Here is a 21,551-nt window from a genome sequence, read left to right as displayed (position 1 = left end):
GTGCTTAAAAAGTGCTTATTTTTTTGTTGCATTATTTGGCTACGCACCCTGAAAGGTTTAAAAACATTTTGTACTTGTAAATTTGAGGACGAATGGAGCTCCCAACACTTCTGTGCCTTGGGACCTCGGATTTCTAAATCACGCCCAGGACTATCCTGCAGGCGGCAGGCATAAAATCAGAATTAGTCTGATTTCCTATTTCCCGCGAAACAATAAAAAACGCGCAAGTTTTGTTTGTAATAAAAAGTGCAAAAATATATTCGCAAGATGTGCTTAAAAAGTAAAAAAAGAAAAAAATTTCTAAGTACCAAAAAAAAAAGGGGGGGGGTGTGGATTTAAGGTAAATTTAAAACATATAATTGCATTTCTCAAAGCGTGCTTCTCAATAAATTTTATCACATTTAATGACAACATTTAATTGACAGTTCAGCAACAGTTTAACTGTAAATAATTCCTGTATTACTAATCGAATCTTTAAACGTGTTACAGTATGTTAAAACGGTTTTTCCACACGAGGCTACATTTTTTGTAACAGTATTATCTCGTTCTCGCGAAACACCCAAAAGTTCTCTAAACTGATCGTTTTATAACAAAATTATACAAAATGCCACACTTCAAGCAGTGCAGAAGCACTGAAAATCTAACCTCATTTTACTAAACGTGACACATTTTGCTAAATAAGCTTCAAAATGATCACGTTCGATCTTTTTATTTAAAAAAAAAAGTTGATCTAAACGTTGAAATAGAAAAAAGCACTCAAGAAATTTTTAAGTAATGTTTATGTTTTGCAAAATTTGAGAGGCAAGGGAAAAATCAAAAAGCAATTGAGGACGATATTTCACTTTATAATTTTTATTCTCATTTACTGTTTTTTTTTTTTTTTTTTTTTTTTTTTGAAATTTGTAAATATAAGAAAAAGTTTCGTTAATAATGAAATCTAAAAAAAATATTCGATTATTATTAAAATACTAGTGGGCTGCGCCCCCTGCTCGTTAACGCTCGCCAACCCCCGAAAATTGCTACGCAATCTTATTATGGTTTGCTACTAACTTAGGCGCGTTGCAAATGCACAAAATTCCAAGAATTCAAAACAATCATTCAAATCCATATAAAAACTTTTTTTTTTTAAAAATTACATCTTTTTAGTAAATACTAAGTCATTTAAATAAATTTGAATTCAAATAAATGACATGTAATTCGCTAAACCTATTAGAAATGTGCTATAGTATAATTCGTAATATAAATCAAAAATCGTCAAATAAATTCGTAATATATAAGTTTAGTTTTTATAATTCGTGAAAAAAAGCGATTTCGACAAAATACTAAAATAGAGATCTATCGACAAAGATTACTCACTTCTGCCTAGCTTAATAGTATGAGATTGCAGCAGCTGATACTCTCTGGTTATTTCAGTTTCCGTTTTTAAAAGCGCTATATGTTGAGCCACCTCAGCTAGATTTGGCATGTGACATTTTTAGCGGCAATCATTGGTCGATTCGCCGTGTAAGAGAAATAGTAACGTAAACAAAACAAAGCAAACGTTGCTACCGGCGGAAAAGAAATACAGCCAAAATTTGGGAGCCACGTAAGAGAATTATATATATTAGATTATAAATTATATATAATAAGTAATTCAAATTATTTATCGAGTAGAATATACACGAATCTCACATGTAATGTAAAATTAACAGCTAGCACCGGCCACACGATGATTAAATATAAAAAATGGCGATTAAAAAAAATTTCTCGCAATCGCCACCCAATTACCACTTTTCATCAGCACATAATGCACTGTTCATTTTGTTATATTTTTTTAGTTAATATTGAATTATTATAAGTATTTTGCAATATTCAGAGCGTTACTTTATTTGTCAGATGTTTTTTAAAATTATTCTTCGTTTTATAAATGAACTTTGTAATTTTTTTGTTTTTTTTTGAGACATGATTCAAAAGAAATACCTTGCAATTACTGATATCGATAATTTTCCTTAACCGTTTGGAAAAAGTGACCGCATGTTTTAAAATGTGGCTTCCGTTAAAAATGCTACAACCCTTCCCTGGCCAGTAGCGTAATTTCCCAATTTTCTGCTATAATGCTGCAAGTTGGCATCAGTAGTTGGTTGCACTAAAAACTATATTTAGATCATAAAAAGAATTTAATTTTAAGATAAAAATTCAAGAAAATTTTCAATTATTAAGAAATGGAAAATCGTATTTGGATCTACAACTTTTTTATTATTTTATAACAGTCCTTGAACAGCCGAGCCAATTTTAAATTTACTATTACCTAAGTTCGACTCCGTAACTAAATAGTTCGTTGTACCAAATCCGTAGTTCCTTGTAATTTTGAACCCAATCCAGTAGACAAGGGAACACCTGGATCAAGTATAGGGAGAAATCAGCTTTCGTGGACACTTTTTGAAAGAACTGAACCGCATTTGTGTTACTTGGAAAGGAAAACCACGAAAACCTCCCACGGTTAGTCTGGTGGTAGGGGACTCTAATCCATTAAACGTCTACCACTGAGGATATTTTTCTTCATCACTGTGGACGGTCCGAGTTGGGTGCGGAATTCGTATCGACCAGTCATCGTTGGGATCAAACCCAGGTCATCTCATAGGGAGGTGAGCTCTCTATCCCAGAGCTCTCGCCAGCTCGTAGTTACTCTCTAAATTTACGACTTGAAACTGCAATCACAATATTTTTAATTTAACTCGCAATCTGTGCTCATTTCACCTACAAAGCCTAGTTACTGTTTAAGTGGGGAAATCAAGATATTTATATTATATTTATAACAGGCGTTGAACAGCCGCCCCAGTTCTGAGTTCATTGGGTTCAACTAGTCTTCGTGAGGAACTTTGTGATAGAACTAACCCACATTTACACTGCTTTTTATACATTTTCGTTACACGGACAGGTAAACTACGAAAACCTCACATGGTTAGACAGATGGCAAGGGGATTCTAACTTACGATTTGTCTACAATTGAGGATATTTTACGTCAGCACTGTGGTTGGCAAAATTCGTGTAAACCAGCCACCCGTGGGATTTGAACCTGCTTCACCTCAATTGGAAGTGAACTCTTAGTCCCCTGATCTAACGCGGATCGGAATCAAGATGTTGGAGGTAATTGATATTTATTTCTTTGCAAGCAAATTATTATTTATTAGTAAATTGAAAATCTTTGAATATTTATTGCTACTAATAATATCTGGTTTAAATTAAACCATTGAACTACCATTTTGCCAAACACACAAACTCACTGTAGAATGAAAACAAAAAAAACTCTTCAAAAAATAATGATAAAGAGGGAAAATTTCAGGAATTTCTTTATATTCTTGAACATTTATTGATGATTTATTCAATTTCTTATTTAGTAATATTTTTTTTTTTTTTTTTTTTGAAAAGCCTTTCATACTAAAAAATTTTATACGATTAAAAATTTTTTTTTGTGGAGAGATTTCTTTTTTTTTTTTCGTTCCATTTCATAATATTTTTCACATTTCTTGTGCAGAGATCTTCTTTAGCAATTTTTCTAAATTTATATATTAAAAATTGAAAATTTATACATTAAATTTTCTAAATTTATAGATTAAATTATAGATTAGTTTAAGAGTTAAAATCTATTACTATTTTTGAAGTATTTATTTACTTTTGATATTTACTTTTTATTAATTTAATTATTTTATTTTATTATTTTTATTTTGTTCCATTTATTTTTGCATTTGCAAAAATAAATGGGACAGTTTTTGAGCATTTTTCGGTATCTATCTCCTTTTTTTTCTTTTCTTTTTTTAATTGTTATTATTGCGCTTTTACAATTTTAACACCAGTTGTAATTTTCTTTTAAAGTATTATTAAGTATTTTAAAGTATTTTTTTTTAAAGTATTTAAGTTAATTTTTTTTTCTTCTTTTCTTTTATAGTGATTCTTTAAAAAATTTTATTGTCTTGATAATTCATCCTGACCCCTCTCCAATTTTACTTCCAGATACATTACTTAATTTGCCTATTCTTGTGTTTCGATTTAATGCTTTTATTCTCTATTCGAGATTATACGAAATTAAAATTGATATCATGAATTTTGCAATTGAGCAAAGAGAAATGGAGAATCCGTGAAAAAAGTTAAACTGGAAGTCAAAGGCGATTTTTTTCCCTAAGTTTAATCAGTTTCTTTTTTATGCCTACATCTGATCATTACATATTTTTAAATTAAAAATCTTTCAGAAAAATGCATTTGTATTAATAAAAGGAAAGCTACAGGTAAAAATGTTTGTGACAAAATAACAATTATTCTTTACAGCCAGAAATCAATATTTTAAAAGCACTTACAACAGTGTTTTAGCGCCATCTACTGTAACTTTTATTAATTGATTTGTATCAAAATAAGAGTTTCATGCAATTTCAATAGTATTTCGATTACTATAATAATTAAGTAATTTATTTAATTTTTTTTCTTCTAATGTAGGTAAGATATCTTTTCCAAGATCAGTTTTCAAAAATAAGGTAGAAATAATAATAAATAAGAAAGACTTGTTATAATTATATTTAAAAAATTCAGATGTCTTACACTTTCGATAAATAATTATAAAATAACTTATTTCATGCAAATTATATGAATAATGAAAAACTTATTAATGTAAGTAATTATTTGAATTAGTATAAATTTTTTATTAATCATAAATATTACTTAAAAGCATTTAAAAATTAATTTTAAAAAATTTTCTAGTGAATTTAATATCTTTTGAATTTATCAGTAATTTTTTTCAACCTAAGTAGTTATAATTTATTAAAAATCAAGCGTAGCTTGATAAAATTTCATACAAAATTATATTACTTCGAATTAATAACAATTATCCGATGATTAAAATTTATAGTAATGAATGCAATACTTATGAAATAATTTTTAAATTTAAAAAAAATGTTGAATATAATTATAATAAACTATTTATTGTTAACTAAAATAATTATTAGAATTAATAAAATAAGTATAGGGATATAAAGAACAAAATCATTGGTCGCTGACCTTAAATTATTAATTTTTAATATGTTTTATATTTTATTAAAAAAATTATATAAAATCCTTTAGTGGGGTTCGAACTCGCGCCAGAGTTTTCCACTAGATTTACTCTGACATCTGTCAGATTTTTTAAGTACTAAAAGCATTCAAAAAAAATTTCACACAGTCAAATCGAAAATATCTCTATAAATTGCTGGTAAAATTGCGATAAATCATCTTTTAAAAAAACAATTTTTATAATTTTGTGCAGAAAGATTTTGACAGATCTATTTCGTTGGTGAAAGTAAAGGGAGCTTTTATTTAGAAAAAAGTGTTTTTGAGTTTTCAGTAACTGCACTAATTCGAAACAAAACAGCACTTAGCAAGTCCTGGCTGCGTCTTTCAGCGTGTTACGTTTCTAATTTTTAAAGTTTTCAAGTCTCTTTTGATGTGGCTGCTCTAATTTTTCAACATATTAAGGTCACCCATTCGAACCATAAAGAGGCTCACGCTATCTTAGATTTTGGTTTAACCGATATTTTGTTGTTGTTGAGGATTTATAATACCAGATGGCGCTGAGCGCTAACAATTTTTTTTATTATTTTTTTCTAGTATAGATTTAACCTACTGAACCACAATGGAATAAAATAATTTGAATCATTACAATTTGTGAAATTATTGTTGAATTCGAGTTAGTTGTACTTAAGTTTTTGATAATAGAGTATCATTTACCAGCACTGTATCATTAAAAAAATGCAATATATAGGCATCATTTTATTTGATTATGCGAAAAAATGCCCTATAATTTTAATAACTTTTCTGGATTTTTCTCAAAAATGTAAAATAATGAAATTATGGGATCAGTGGTTTTGAGTAGGTAATTGAGTACTGATTTTCAGATTTTTTTAAAACAATTTATTTTATTTATTCATAAAAATTATATTTTTATTAATTTTAAATTAATATTTAAATAAAATATAAAAATATTTTAAAATTTGAATTTTGTTTGAGGTTTAAACTGCTAAAAGCCTATTTGGAAGATGCTTAACCCTTTGACGCAGAAATTTTATTAAATATATTTTTCATACTTTTTTTCACTATTTTGTTTTAATTTATGTCCAAATAAGTGAAAAATATTATATTTAGCATTTTAATAATTTATGGTTACGAAATACAAGCATAAAACACCGGTGTCTTTTCCTGCTTTAAAGTTAAATTCTTCCAAACATGGCTCACAACAAAACAATAATTTTTCAAATTTGCATTTATTTGAAGTTATTTAGATGTAAGAGAAACAATAATTCATCATTGAAATTTCTTTAATTTACAAAATTATTTATTAATACATTTTGCAATGTGAATGAAAAAAAATTTTTTCAAACTATTTTTCTTTCGGGTTTTATACTTTAAACTAAATATAATTCTAATAATCTAACAGATTTTTTTTTAGTAACTAATAGACTGTTTTTTACAGATAAAAAAAAAAACTCAAAAAATATTTTTATTTGTAATTAGAGTGTCAGAAAAAAAATGTGTATAAGGAACATCGGTGATCCATCTCCGCTAAAGGCTGAATTACTTTTCAAAAAATACAGAAAAATGGAATCTAAAATATCACGCTTTATACTTCTTTAATTCGAATTACGTATAACCATTGTATCTTACTTGATTCGAAGATACAGTCGAGAGTAAAATAAATATAAAACATCAGTTTATTTGCAAAAATTAAGAAAAAACACATTTAAAATGCACACTTTGAATTTTCCCCTCCGACTTCCTTTTGACAACTGACTCCTTTTTGTCTTCGACTCCTTACCGACAACTGAGTTCGGTCGGGAAAGAAGAACATGTTAACACGTGAAAATACGATTAATATATCAAAAGCTGTCCTAGTAAACTCAATCCACAAAAAAGTAGATACAAAGATGAAAATTTTTACTTCCTTTATATTTGAAATTTTAAATATTACCAGTAAAAGTGTATGCTATTTATGAAAAGGAGCCGTTCTAATATTGCTCAAATTTTTGGCAATTTTTAACTTTGATTGTTGTAATCTAGTTTTATGATAAAATTCCAACAAAAAGATGTAAACAGATGTTTGCACTAAACAAAGTTTACGTTTTTATAAAATTTTGAGTCGTAGATATTCTTTAACACTAGATTGCCCAAGGAAGTAATTTTGACTGCTTTTTAATTTCAATTAGAAAAACAATGAGGACACAATTTCTTAGAATTTTTTGACTTTTTGTGCAACTTATAATTTTATTAGTGTTAATGTTTACTAATAACTTGTTATATAATCTAAAATAATATCAAAAATACTGAAAATTAGTTTTAAACAAATTTTTTTATACATTAGTTATTCTTTCACAATGCAGTCAATTTGACTGCTTTTGGGCAATATAGGTATTTCAGTCTTTCTAGTGTTAAGAAACTGTTGATCTCTGAAAGAAAGTTTCTCTTTCCGATACTCAAATTTTATTCCACATTTTAAATAATTCCATGTGTATTTTTTTATTTATTATTATACCTCTTTGAACTATTATATACCGCAAAATAGAATCAAGTTAACACATCTTATATTCTAGTGATTTGGTATTTTAATATTTATAGCGGTAGTTAGGCCACATGACTCATCCGCCAGAATTTAATCTGTAATAGATTTCAATGAACGAATAAAACTAGTTGATTAATGCCATTTATTTATTGGTCGGGAGAATTGTATTTACTTCACCGGATTTTTGAAAGCTATTTTATGAGCAAATCAACTGTTTAATGTGAACCATCTATCGATGATGGCGAAATCATATCACGTCTGGAGGTCACCAATAAGGGAATTTAATTCTCGACTCTGTTAACGTTCATCTATTAAGAGGTAAATCAAGATCGAATCAACATGTCGTATATACTAGTGATTTGGTATTTTAATATTTATAGAGGTAACAGTAACACGCCAAAATATCAATGCGTAATAATCTTAATAAAAAGAAAGAAACTCTAAAAATTATTGAGCAGCAGCGGTCGCCATAGCAACGCATGCGCACTGTTTACTGTTGAACATGGTTTTTAAGAATATTTTGAAAATAAGGGAATTATAATTTCTTATATAAGTATTGCTCCTACTCCCCCCCTAGTCAGCAAAAATAAGCAAATCACAAGGTGCAACAAAAATAAGCAGTCGTTAGGTGCTGACATATTAATTGAACAGCCCCAAAGACAATGAAATTTTTGTCATTATCATACTTATTTTATTTTAAAAAGTGACTCTAGTATGAAAAGACTGCGCCAAAAATCATTGTGTATAGCTGAAAAACAAATTTTGTAAAGCTCTAAACTTGTATTATTTATAATCTGACCGCTATTATTGAGACTCGCAGAAAAATGTTCACTAATTTTCGGTACAAAATGTATAAGCATATTTAATTTTACTTTCAATCATTGCCACGCCCGCAACAGAAAATTACATTTATATGTCCACCGAAAACTTTCTGAGAGTGAACATTTTGATACTTTGTATTCAAAAATTGCTTATCAAGATGCCGAATCAAAATTAATTTTTTTCAAAAAAAAAAAAAAAGAAGCATTAAGCGTTGCGGGAGTAATGCTTATTTAAAGTCCCATCCGCAATATCATTTCAAATTGAACTGAAATGTAATTTGAACAAACTATTTAGCAAATTAAAACAAAATAATTATATTAGAGGGACCGGAAAGTAATGTCGTTTCGGCTCATTAAATATTCGTTAGTCTTAAAAATCAATTTTTTTTTTCGATTCATTTTAGATCCGGCATTGAAAGGTTGTAGCTAACGAGGGTGAATATATTATTGATCAAAAATAAAATCTTGATAGCAAATATCAAATGCACCGAAACGACATTGCTTTCAGGTCCCCCTAATAATATGTTGGTAAATATGTAAATGACAACAGTAGACACAACTATATCCTTTGATTAAGTTGTGTGAACCCCAGTTAATCAAAATTAACAGCATTTGAGCATGCGGCCTTGCGTTGTTTATTAACTCAGTTTGGTAAGATAAAGTTGTTGCTCCTCAGGAAAATAGTTCTGTAAATGATATAGGATTCAGGTAAAAAACAATTAAAATGTAAAAATTCTATTAAAATAAAATAAATGCACAATTTTGCTATTTTATAGCATCTTTTTCTTTTTTAATTTTTTAAAACAAATATAACGTTAGCAACGTATTCCTTGTCAATTTTTAATTTAAATTTATCTCAATAGCAGAAAAAAGGAGAAAAGAATAATAGAAACAGTCATAATAAATAAAAAATCTGCTTTGAAAATATTTGTGTGAGTCATTATTTCATTTGATTACAAGTCAAGCGCGCAAAAACTTTGATTGAATATTTCCTGCACAAGCAAGAATAGAGAATCTTTTATAGAATATTCATATATTCATTTTAAATATTACTGTCGAATATATATATATATATATATATATATATATATATATATATATATATATATATATATATATATATATATATATATATATATATATATATATATATATATATATATATATATATATATATATATATATATATATATATATATATATATATATATGATGACATGACAAAGTACCTTTTCTCAAACGATCATGATATACTAATTAATATTTTTCGAGTATAATCCTAACTGATAACTTCACCCAAATTTTCTATTACTCCCGCGCATAACTTCGTTCTCCGCGGGAGACTCAGGGGCGTTTTCTAGAAGAACCAATAAGAATGATCCAAACACCGTTTTTCCCTAAAGGGATTTCTCAGGAATTGAAGGAAAACTCCAAGAACTACGAATGCGACATATTTGTTTTCGTTAATAATTATCTAATTATTTTAAAAATGAAAATAATAAAAATGCAGATCTGTTTTCAAATTTGCTGACATCTTTTCAAATTAAACCAAATAGTTATTTTACTATTCAAATAAATGACTAAAATAAATAAATAACTAATTCCTTAGAAATTTGTTGTCTTATGTTTATGTATGCAATGTAAATTATTCTTCATTAAAAATTCTTGTAAAGCCCCAATATAATTTATTCGTATATATCAATTGAGTAAATTCTTAACTGTGAGAAAAATAAGTCTTCGTGATTCGCCAAACTTTTAGCATAGATTCATAATGATTCCACTTATAATCCTACATTCTAAAGCATTGATAATTTTATTTTATTGAAAGCTATCTGTTAAGTATTATGTCAAGAAGCACTTTTTAATTAATCACATGAAATAATATTTTAAGAAATAAATAATAGTAATTATTAACGAAATAGTAAAATAATTTTTTTAAAAATTGCAAAACTAAAATTTATAGACGAATAGATAAATATGTATAAACTTAATTGCACAGAATATTAATCACAGAATTTTGGATTTGACGCATTTATGGTTTAATTATTTTATGATGACCCAGAAAATAGATAAATCTGATAACTTTTATTAAACAGGCAACACTTTAATTTTCAGAGTAAATTAATGAATCAAAAATGAATCATTCCAATAAGACTTAAATAAGGTCAAAATTTTATTAAAATCGCTTGTACTTACGATGTTAAAAATTTCTACGCATATTGATGTTGAACCACTTGAACGGTACAAAGTTCAATTCAATATGAACCAATTCCTTGTGGAGAGTATGCGTAGCGTAAGTACTCAAAATATTGCAGCTTTTAAAAGAAAGTACAGAAAAAGTTTTGAAAACCTTAATTTTGTCAATTATTATATAAAATAATTTCATATAAACTCACTTATTTATTTTCTTTACAAAATTGATTTTATTCTTTCTGTTCTGTTGATAATTTGCTTTCAAATAAGTTGATTGAAATATCCCAGTCAAAAGTTATGAAGTTACTAAAAAAAATCTACTAAGGACATGCAGAAGTACAAGTGGTATTGTAAAGTTAACTACTTCTTTGTGCCATTTTGTTGCGGTTTTAGAAATTCATAGAAAAGCTGAATAGCTGTGGACGATAATCAGTAATATCACTATTGAATGACATGTAAATAGCCTATACTTCTATTCACGTGCAAGGGCTAAGTCAAGAAATCGGCAACTTCAACGAGCTGGTGCAAGACTAGCTAGAGGCACCAGCCAGTACCTGCCATCCTTGTTATCTAGTCTATAGTCTTTCCCTGAATAAATATGGTATAATTATAGGCTATGGTGACAGAGACAAAGCCGTAGAGAGGGAATCCAAGTTTGGGGGGATAGATCCTCAGGTGCTAAAGAATGACATCTTTGAAAGAAAAATTGCAGTGCCTGAGTTCAGAAGGGGGGATATATTTGTGCTGCTTTCAATGCTTTGACCTTTGGCTCATTTCCTGCTGTGGAACGGTGGACGTTGGCTATTGTGTGAATGGAAAATAAAGGAAAGGGAGGTTTTATAGAACACCTGGGTTTTCTTTCCCCCCTTCCACAGGTAAAGCACTCCTACAACCTTGGGAAAACTAATAGGTTCTTTTAGATCTTTCCAACGTGATAAGACAAATGCCTTCAGCTACTGGATTTACCTGCCAATTTTTTAAAAGCCTTAAAGAATGCTTGGAATTGTCTTAAAAAGGAAGGGGGATTCTAAATTGCTTTTTTACTTTTTATAAAAACAAATTGCACTTTTATTTAAGAATTGTTTTTCGATGCTTTTACTTAAAATTAACACTGCTGAAAGTAACAATGCAATTTATACTAAAGAGATGGCAGATTGCGATTGAGAAAGATTTTAATTTTAAAACTCGATTATTATCAGGCGATTTGATATCATTGTGTCTACTCGACTTCTTACGAAAAAGGGGGGGGGGGAGAAATTTTCCAATATTGCATTTAAGAAAGTCTATTTTAATCTATTAATAATTTATGTGAACAAAGATTTCGAACGAACATTTTTGTCGCAATGATAAAACAAAGAAAAAACAAAACAAAAATAACAATAATAATATAAAATAATAATATAGAAGAATCGTTAACAGTAATCATTTAATTTTTTTCTTCAAATTATTTGATTTTTATAAACTTTTAATAAATTATGATTTTAATCTATATAATTGACAAAATATCACTTAGAATTACAAAACTAAGTTAAGTTTTAATCTCAGAATTTTTAAGATTTTTATAGTAAATAACATTGCACATGTTTTGACCAAAATTTATACCAATTAGTGAAATAAATTACGATAATAAAATGGTTATAAGACTAATAAAGTAATACTGAGATTTTGCCTTATTTAAAAATCGTCAGTTATGACTTCAATCTTCATCTGATTTGCTTTCTTACTTAATATTGATTTAATGACTTTAATTCTTTGCTTAAATAGTATTAATGAAGTTTCGTTACACGCAATCGTTTTTTTTAAATTTTTGAAACTAAAGAAGAGTGTCTTACTTAATATTTTATTGTTAAAAAAATCACAATAAATTACATTCAATGATTTTTAAATGTTTAAATATTCTTTGAGCTTCATGACTTTTATCTAAATCTCATTAAATAGCCTTTTTTTTTTTTAAATGATCAATAATGTTTGAAATTTTCAAATAGTTATAGGTTTTAAAATCCATTGAGACATTTTCTTTACTAGGTTAGTAGTCTTGCTTACTAGGCTAGAAGTTAAGCATTGGAAAACTGCAAAGAAGTTGGCGAAAAGATTTCGAAACTGCAGGGCAGCCAAGAACACCCAGAGGACAAATTCACTGATTTTTCCAAAATAAATTTATCGAATTTCCTTGATTTTTATAACCGGTAACATTTTATAATTAATTTTTCAATTCTACCTTATCCTTTAATGTATAAAATTTATTACAAAACAGCACTTATAATTATAGATTGAATTTCATTAATGTTAAAAAAGTTATTGCTGGAAAATTTTTTTTGGAAAAAATTTCGGACTTTAACATACAGTGCCCAAAAACGAAAAAAAATAATAATAAATAAATAAACAGACCACCCTAAATAACTTTTGATCTAAGGATTGGATCCTCACGTTCTGGGACTTAATCTTACTGGTTCCGGGGATTATCCTATAAAATGCTAATTAATTAGCGCAGATGACATTTTAAGTTACGAAATCTGACACAAAAATATAATTTCTTGGAATAAACATACTACTTTTTCGACGGATTCAGATTTCGTTCTAGCTTGAGAACTTTTTAAGTGAATTGATATTTTTTTTATACACAATCATAAAATTCGTTTATCCGAAGATATAATTCCAGGCAAAAAATAACTTCCAATAAATATTTATTAGTTTTTTTATTATTTTGTTTAACTCTGTCTAAGGCCATGGCCCACCAATTTTTAAAGTCCATGTTAACTCTTCTAATACTCTCAATTTAGGTTTCCATTTGTTAGTAACTTCAGCTTTCTTGAAGTGCGTTTGAATAAAATTGGCAACCATTATTGTATAAGAAAACGCATAAAAGTTATTAAATGCATAATTCTTTCTGAAGTTTGTAGCATTCATAAAATTTATTTTATAAAAAAAGAAAAGTCAACAAATTCCTAATAGGTCGTGGTAAATATACTTACCACCAAAAAAAAAAAAGAGGCACTAAAATTTAAATTAATTTCTTATAAGCTAAATGAGTTTGTCTTTTCTTATATCAATTACTATCCTTACATAAATTTCAATTCCAAAATTTCCTTGATTTACCTTCTACTTGATTTCTTACTAGAAATAAATGGCCCACTAAAAGGGTTAAGATTGGTTAAAAAAGTTTTTGGATTATAAAATATAAAAATTTTTTACATCATTTTAAAAAAAATTTTATTTCTCATGACTAAATACAACATTCGAGCGAAATCAGTCGAATAGTTCTAGAGAAATCTAATTTTAAAATAGTCGTTGCGTACTTCAATTTTAAATTAATTCATTTTCCCTGACTTTTTCTCTGTTCTATGACTTCTAAATACACCTTTAACGACTTATGAAATAAAAGAAGAGGAAAAAAAAGCTTTCTCAAAATCTCTCACATACTTTCGCTTTTAAATATTTTTATCAATATTATTTAATTTTATTTATTTAACATTATCATTCATCCTCCTCCTCCTAGCATGTCAATTTTAATTTTCCACGCTTATTTTAACAAACACTGTTGCTAGTCCGCCAGAAAGATTTCTTGACTAGAAAGCCTTAAAAAATTATTCAAACGACCTTGACAGTGAGCAATAGAGGTTCCAACAAGGTGACCATTAAAGGAAGAGTTCCGCATTTCCGCATTTACCTGTCACTGTCTTCCCATTAAAGGATCTGACCACCTACTTTCAAAAAGTTGCTTCCTAGAAGAGCCATCACTTAATCTTTGTAATAGATAGGGGGTTTGTTCTGGCACCAAATTGGTTAAGAAGAAAAATGGAGAAAAGAAAAAAAGGGGGGAAAGTCAATAAATCATTCCCTAGGCTGACTTTAAGAAGACGCTATAACATGGGAGAAACTTCTGGTGAAATGTGCCTCACCTCCATTAGTATTTTAAAATTTAAAGTTTATGTGTATGAAATTATATTTTGAAATCTAAATTTAGTAATAATTAATTTAATAAAAATTAATTTAATGAAAATTAATTTAATAAAAATTAATTTAATAAAAATTAATTTAATAATAAATTGTTGTAATAATTTGCATCTGATTTTCAACATTAATTGCTATAATTTGTATCTAAGTATCAACTCCTTTGGTGAAAAAATTATTTAAAATAAAAATTAACATTTCAAATTCAAAAGAAAATTTAAATAAACCCTCCTCTTAAAAAGAAAAGGGGAAAAAAAAGAAATCCACCCCTTGTCCCTAGAAGTGCCCTTTTCCTTCATATTTTCCCTGTTGAGGTACCATTTAACCGGTATCCTTTTTTTTGAGGGACACTTTTTACTGGTACCTTTTTTCAAGGGAACTTTTTTAAAGTGTACTTTTCTCGCGCGGTACAGCGTACTCACCAGCATGATAACAGCAAGTGCATTGTATTGAATATACACAGTTAAATCGAATGATGAGAATCGAAAATTAAGTTTAATATATTAATCTGATGCTTCAAATTTTTATTCGAATTCATTAATCCTTATAATTAATATATTCGATAAGTTATGAGAAGAATATTTTTGTTGTATAAAGTGCTGATATCATTCAAAAAATATTTGAAGTTATGTACAGATTTCCCGAAAACTTATCTTAGTTCAATGCAAATTAAAAAAAGAAAGATCCTAGTAAAAAAAAAAAAGGGGGGGGGGAATGTTCGCGTAAAAAGAGTTCTGAAAAAGGAAGTCCTGGTAAAAAAAAGGAATAATTGATAGATCGGAATTACAGATATTTTATTGAAGATTAAGTATTTGTTGGACTGCATTGACTCGAGGTGATGTTCATATTATTTTTTAGTTTTCTTTTAAAAGCATTATTTGTTAAAACTTGAATTTGAAAAAAAAAATAATGATGAAAATTGTTTGTATGTTAGAAATTACAAAATTAAAAATAATTTAATTATCACTTACAAAAGAAAACATTTAAAATAATAAAAAACAAATATTTAATAGAAAATATTTTAAATTACATTAAAAAATAGAAAAATATAATGAAAATAAGCGTTTTCCACTCAAACGATTCCTTTGCCTTAAACAACAGAGCTCGCCTGAAAAACTGTTAAAACAACAAATAGAGCTTTAATGATAAAGTTGACTGTTAAAATAGCATTAAAAGCTCCAATGATAGCCTTTTTCTTCGTCCTTTTTTTTTGTACTGGCTACAGTAGCTAGATAGATTTTTAGAAAAACAATTAAAATTTTTAAAATGATCAAACAAAAAATTTTCTTATAATTTTCCAAGTATTTATAAAAGAAATGTATTTGCATGTGAATGCATAAAAATGTATATACAGTGGAGCATCGTTTATGCGACGATCACTTATACGACGTTTACATTTATACGACGTTTTAGTATGGTCCCAAATCATTCCTATTCATTTTAATGTAAAAATATATCGTTTATACGACGCACAGAATCGGTTATACGTCGGTTTTTAGATTTTGTTCACGTTTATTTAATTTTTTATTTTTTCTTGCGTATTTTAAAAAAGGGCGGCATTTGCCAACATGAATGATACAGAAAAGGGTGCCAACAAGAATGCTTGGATGACGACCGTAATTTTTACTAGATGACTGAAAAAACTAGACAATATTATGAAGAGGCAAAATCGAAAAACTTTGCTATTCATCGACCAATGTCCAGCGCACCCATCGATACTAATTATTTTGGAAAATGTAAAAGCTCTCTTTTTTCCTGCAAATTGCGCAAGTGCGCTTCAGACATTAGATTTGGCAGTGATTAGAAATCTAAAATTGCATCATAGAAAGCAGTAAGTTCAACTCGCTATTCAAAGCATTGTGGAGACTAATAGCAAAAAAATATAATTAAAGGTAACATACATTCAAACTGCTCACTGCAATTTTTCTTCTTTGGTTATTTGTTTGTTTTGCTTGGTCTAATTTAGAAATTTATGTAAATCAACACGTTAAACATTAAAATTATCTGAAAACAGAGTTAGTTTCAGTTTTAGAAGTAAAAATCGATTATACGACGTTATCGTTTATACTACATTTTTCGGTGGTCCCTTCGGCGTCGTATAAACGATGCTCCACTGTATTTATAAAAAAATTTATAAATAATAAAATTTAAAAAGATGTGAATAAATGAATGAATAAATAATAATGATAATAATAAATTTGGGAGGTTATGGTCCAACAGGAATTATAATATTAGGAAGTAAGTTAGAAGTAAGATGATAATAATAAATGAAAAAAAGAGGAAAAAAATGTATGAATAGATAAAGTATTTAAAAAAAATTTTTTTTAATCCTCTCTATTGGGATTATAACAATGTTCTAGGACAGGGATAACGAACCAATGGCACGCGTGCCATTTATGGCACGCGACACAATATTTTGGGCACGCCACCGATCACAATTGTTATTGCACTCTGAACTGTTATTACACAAATGTCACGCACTATGAAGCATATGTAACAATTAAATTAAAATTCACAAAAAGCAAGCAAAATAATAAGCAATTATTAATAAAAAAATAAACAATTAATGCTAAAAGAACAATTAATAACCATAAAAAACAAGCTAACAATAAATAACTAGCAAAAAAAATCAACAGTCCTGCTTAAACTAATATCTTACAACCTAAATGGCATGCTATATCTTACAACTATAATCTTACAACTATAATCTTAATCTATAATCTTAAACTAATATCTTACAACATAAGCTATTTGTCATTTAATCTGTAATAACAGAAGTCCCACTAATGCTACTTTAAGTTGAATTACGCGTATAACTGAGACATTGCAAAATCTATTTTCTTTTCAATGTAAATAAAGAGATTTGAGTTGATACTATTTAGTATTATTATTTTCCCAATAATCATGAAGTCAAAATTATTTGACGGCACGTCTGTGATTTCATTAAACAATTTTTTAGAAAAAATGGCACGTTGGTGTACAAAGGTTCGCCACCCCTGTTCTAGGATATGTCTAAATCAATTTGTTTTTAATTCAACTTCTGAATCTCTGCTGCTTCCTTGTGTACTTTTCCTTCAAACTGGAGAACAAAAAATTAATGTTTCAGAGCAAAAATGTATAAATTTTTTGAAAACGAAGTGAAATAACAAATTCCTTCTAACCTTTCACGAACAAACTTATGTGCAATTCTCAAATAGCTGAATGATATGAACAGTTAGTTGAATTAGAACCCTCTGATATGAACTCTGTTTAATTAGTAATTTACAGATGTTTGCGTCTTTCAGCATGAGATTCTATCAAAATAATGATCAAGAAAGATCCATTATACTTGATGGTAAAAACTCCATTCGCTTCAAAAAATATGAAGAAAATAAACGCTCATTCTTAAGACTCGCATGACGAATTTTTCTTGGCTTCTGTTAAATAAAAACAGTTGAAACGTTAAATTTTGTGATACAAAAATACATAGATTAATATGGTATAAAAAATTTGTAAAGCTCAAAATTCGAAATTTTTTCATCTACAATTAAATTAAATAATAAAAATGAATAAATAATTATTAAAAATTATTTTTTGCATGAAATTATCTTTTGGTAAACAAGTTTTATAAGTGGTTGAAATATTTTTTTTTTTTTTTTTTTTTTGAATTTCTAAATTGAATATGACTTAAAACGCAAAAAGGGAAATTAAAGTGAGTGATCCGAACTTGAATCGCTCTCCTTACCAAACTATGGGGACCATATTTCCCCAGATTGGGCCACCCCCCATATTTTGAAGGTTAGAATTCCTAACATGCGCAGAAAAAAAAATGCATAAATAAATAAATAAAAGTATTTATTCAGAGAAATTACGTTTTGTATCCGATTTCGCAAGTTAAGAAATAGTTAGCACTGAATAATTAGAATATTTGAGGTCACCCTCAGCAACCATTAAGATTGCGACTTATTACGTGCAAATCTGTTCATTAGAACAAAAGTTATTAAAGATAATATCTTTTTTTTTTTTTTCTTTCTTTCTTTCTTTTTTTTCTTTTTCTTTTTTTTTTTTTTTTTTGTGCTCACTGAACATAACTCCACTTACTTATCTGACTAAACTTAAAACAGCTGCGAAAATTAATTGTGTGTGACTTTTTTTTCTTTACCAATATTATGTTATTATGATACGCAACTTTTTTTTTTATTTAAAAAAAAAAGTTAAGACTTGTAATGTAAAAAAAAACGATTATTATATGAAAAAAAAGACGATTGATCTTTAAGAATTGAAGAATTTCCGTTTTATTTCGATTTATCAGGAAACTATTAAAACTAATATACTGAAGTTTACCAATAGACTGAGTGTTAGTCCAAACAGTTTCCGAACGAGATGCCTCGATAAATTAGTTGAAAAAAATTATTGAGTTGAGAAAAATAAAAAAACGTGTTAAAAACTATTCAGAAAGCTATTCAATGGTAAAGCCGACACTTATTGCAGATAAATTTTTCGAATGAAAAATTGCCCAATTTTTATGTTATTTTATAACCGAAATTGAACAGTTAACACAATTGAACTAACTCTCAGCTCACGATCAGTGTACATACTCCGTAGTCTTGGAATTTTGAACCAAACTTATAAGACAAGGGAACTCCAAGATGAAGCATTGGAACAAACTAGCTTGATACAATCATTGGACTTTTTGGCATTGACTTTTGACTACAAGCATTCGACCTTTTTGATGAAACTAACCCGCAATTGCGATAAACCACGAAAAAATTTCGATGACAAGGGGATTCTAATTCAGGATTCATGTCCACAGATAAGATTTTATGCAGCACTGTAATCAGAACAAGCAGAATGCGTATCGATCAGTCAGCACTGGGATTCGAGCCTAGGACACCTAGTTTGAAGACGAGTGCTCTATCCCCTAAGTCATGGCTGCTCACACAAATTCAACTTCGGATGACATATTGTACTACAGTCTGAAGCAAGAAAACTTGAAATTGGGTATACCTTAAAAAATACTCATGAAATCAAAAATAAATAAAAGAGCATACGATAATTTATTTTAAAACACACATCCAATATTAGTAAACTAAATTTAAAATCTTAAGTTTAGCGCGGTTGATAATTTCAAATGTAAATTCAATTGTTCAAATGTTTCAGTATTTCTGTACCGATTTTAATCCTATATGTAAACCTGAAAAATAAAACTAATTCTTCATGGAGAATCGAAATCTGCGATTAGAAAAAAACGAGGGCTCTCATTTGAGATTTCGAAATTGATACTCCTACCCAGCATTTTGTAAAATATATAAAAATGTTTTTTTTTCTTCCTTTTTTTGGCTTGGTTGAATTGATTTTTAAGATTTTCCCATTTTAAAATCAAAGTCGTGTGTCATTTTCAGAAAATAGCAACGTCAGATTTCAGAAAAATGATTCAAATGCATAATAATCAGCGGAAATGCGCATATCCATTCATCAAAAGTTTATTTAATCCTGATATAAGATTTATACTGCAATAACTAAGTTATTAATTCTGTCCTCCTTTTTTTCCTCTTACACTATTCACCATCATACTTTTCAATAAATAAAATAAAATTTAAAAATTTTTTTTTTCTTTCTGGTCATCAAAAAATGACTTTTAGTTAATATATTTTTAGAGTAAAGAAAGAAAAAAAAATTCTCGATCGATATTTTTTTCATACTATACTTAATATCATACTTCAATCTTAATTTAAACACAAAATCTATAATAGATGGACTAACAAATAATACCATTTTTAGTGTTTAAAAAAGTAGTTTTTCTTCCTCCTCCTGAGGCAAAAGACAAAATATTTCAATTATTTACTAAAAATAAATAAATAAAAATAATTTAACAGCCATTGTAAAACCACACAGTCATCGCATCCTATCGAAATGGATATTATTATGGTAGCCATAAACTATCAGTCTCCTCCTATTGTACTTTACAACTTTTTGATTCTTTTTTTCTTTCTCTTTTCATATTTTATAAACACGTTTATATTTTTCTATCCTCTTTTGAATAAACTCAACATTTTTGTGCAGGGTGGAATAGCAGAGCAGTAAAAAGCGAATCTTGTAAACATAACTGGTTTTTCACACAGTACTCCACAGAATGGCAGCTGCACTCCACTTTCAACGGCTATTGAAAAGGGGTCGATGAGACCTTATTTTTATTATTCACTGCAAACCCCCCCCCCCTTCAATAAAGAAGGGATCGAACTAAATCTTCCTCCCTTTAAAAACGCGACATTCAAAATGTCTGAGGGACAATTTTTCTTTTTCGTAACACGATCAAACAAAGAGTTTTTACTGACTCATGCCCGTTAAGAGTTATGACAAAAACTTATCATTTTGATTTATAAAAGAGTTGTTAGTCAAGTGCTTAGGTTTATGGAACCTTCAAGAAGAAATGCAACTTTAAGGAAGATCGAGTCAAATAATAATATTATAATTTTAATTTCGTCTAAAATGTTTATTATGGTTAACTTCTTAATTTAGGCATTTAGTTTAAAAACTAAATGCCTAAATTGAACTTTGAATTGAATTTGAACTCAATATGTTTTTAGAATTTTAATTTCTAAAACAGAAAAAAAAAAATCACACTTGATCTCTCGTCTTGACATTTAATTAAAAAAAAAAATTCTTAAAATCATCATAGAAAAAAAATAATTAGCGAATCAAACTGCATTCGCATCAATGAGACAATTTTGTCTCACTTAGTTAATTATCATTAATGATTTATGAAATAGTACGCAGTTTTACGATTGTATTAAGATTCAAGATTGTAGGAACTATTAACTTTTTTCAAAATGACATTCTCTGATTTGAGACCGACTACCAAAAGGACGAAAGCTGAAACTTTTGAACTTTTTATTTCAGGACATTTGTAAATGCCTCCGAAATATGATAAGAGAGATTTTGTATATTCCGTAGTATGTCGCATGTTAGCGTATAACAAAAAAAGAAGGAAATTTATAGAAAATTTTCGGTTTTCTATATAGCTTGAGCAAAACATAAGTATGTGAACGTAC

The 21,551-nt window shown here is 28.0% G+C and overlaps 1 protein-coding gene across 1 annotated transcript in view; it reads right to left on the bottom strand.

Moving 5' to 3' along the window:
* LOC107445904 (cryptochrome-1) overlaps nt 1–10,897 on the bottom strand; it is a 44,211-nt gene extending 33,314 nt beyond the window's left edge. The window contains exon 1 of the mRNA XM_087165881.1: nt 10,773–10,897. The gene's annotated coding sequence lies outside the window, so the exon portion shown is untranslated. The remainder of the gene's footprint in view (nt 1–10,772) is intronic.
* Between the last annotated feature and the right edge of the window lie 10,654 nt (nt 10,898–21,551).

This window comes from Parasteatoda tepidariorum, chromosome 6 (genome assembly GCF_982258835.1).
Source record: "Parasteatoda tepidariorum strain Cologne lab strain chromosome 6, Ptep-v5.0, whole genome shotgun sequence".
In the NCBI taxonomy this organism is placed as follows: Eukaryota; Metazoa; Arthropoda; class Arachnida; order Araneae; family Theridiidae; genus Parasteatoda; species Parasteatoda tepidariorum.
The sequence above is the reverse complement of the archived record's forward strand: the minus strand, read 5'-3'. Positions and strand labels throughout refer to the sequence as shown.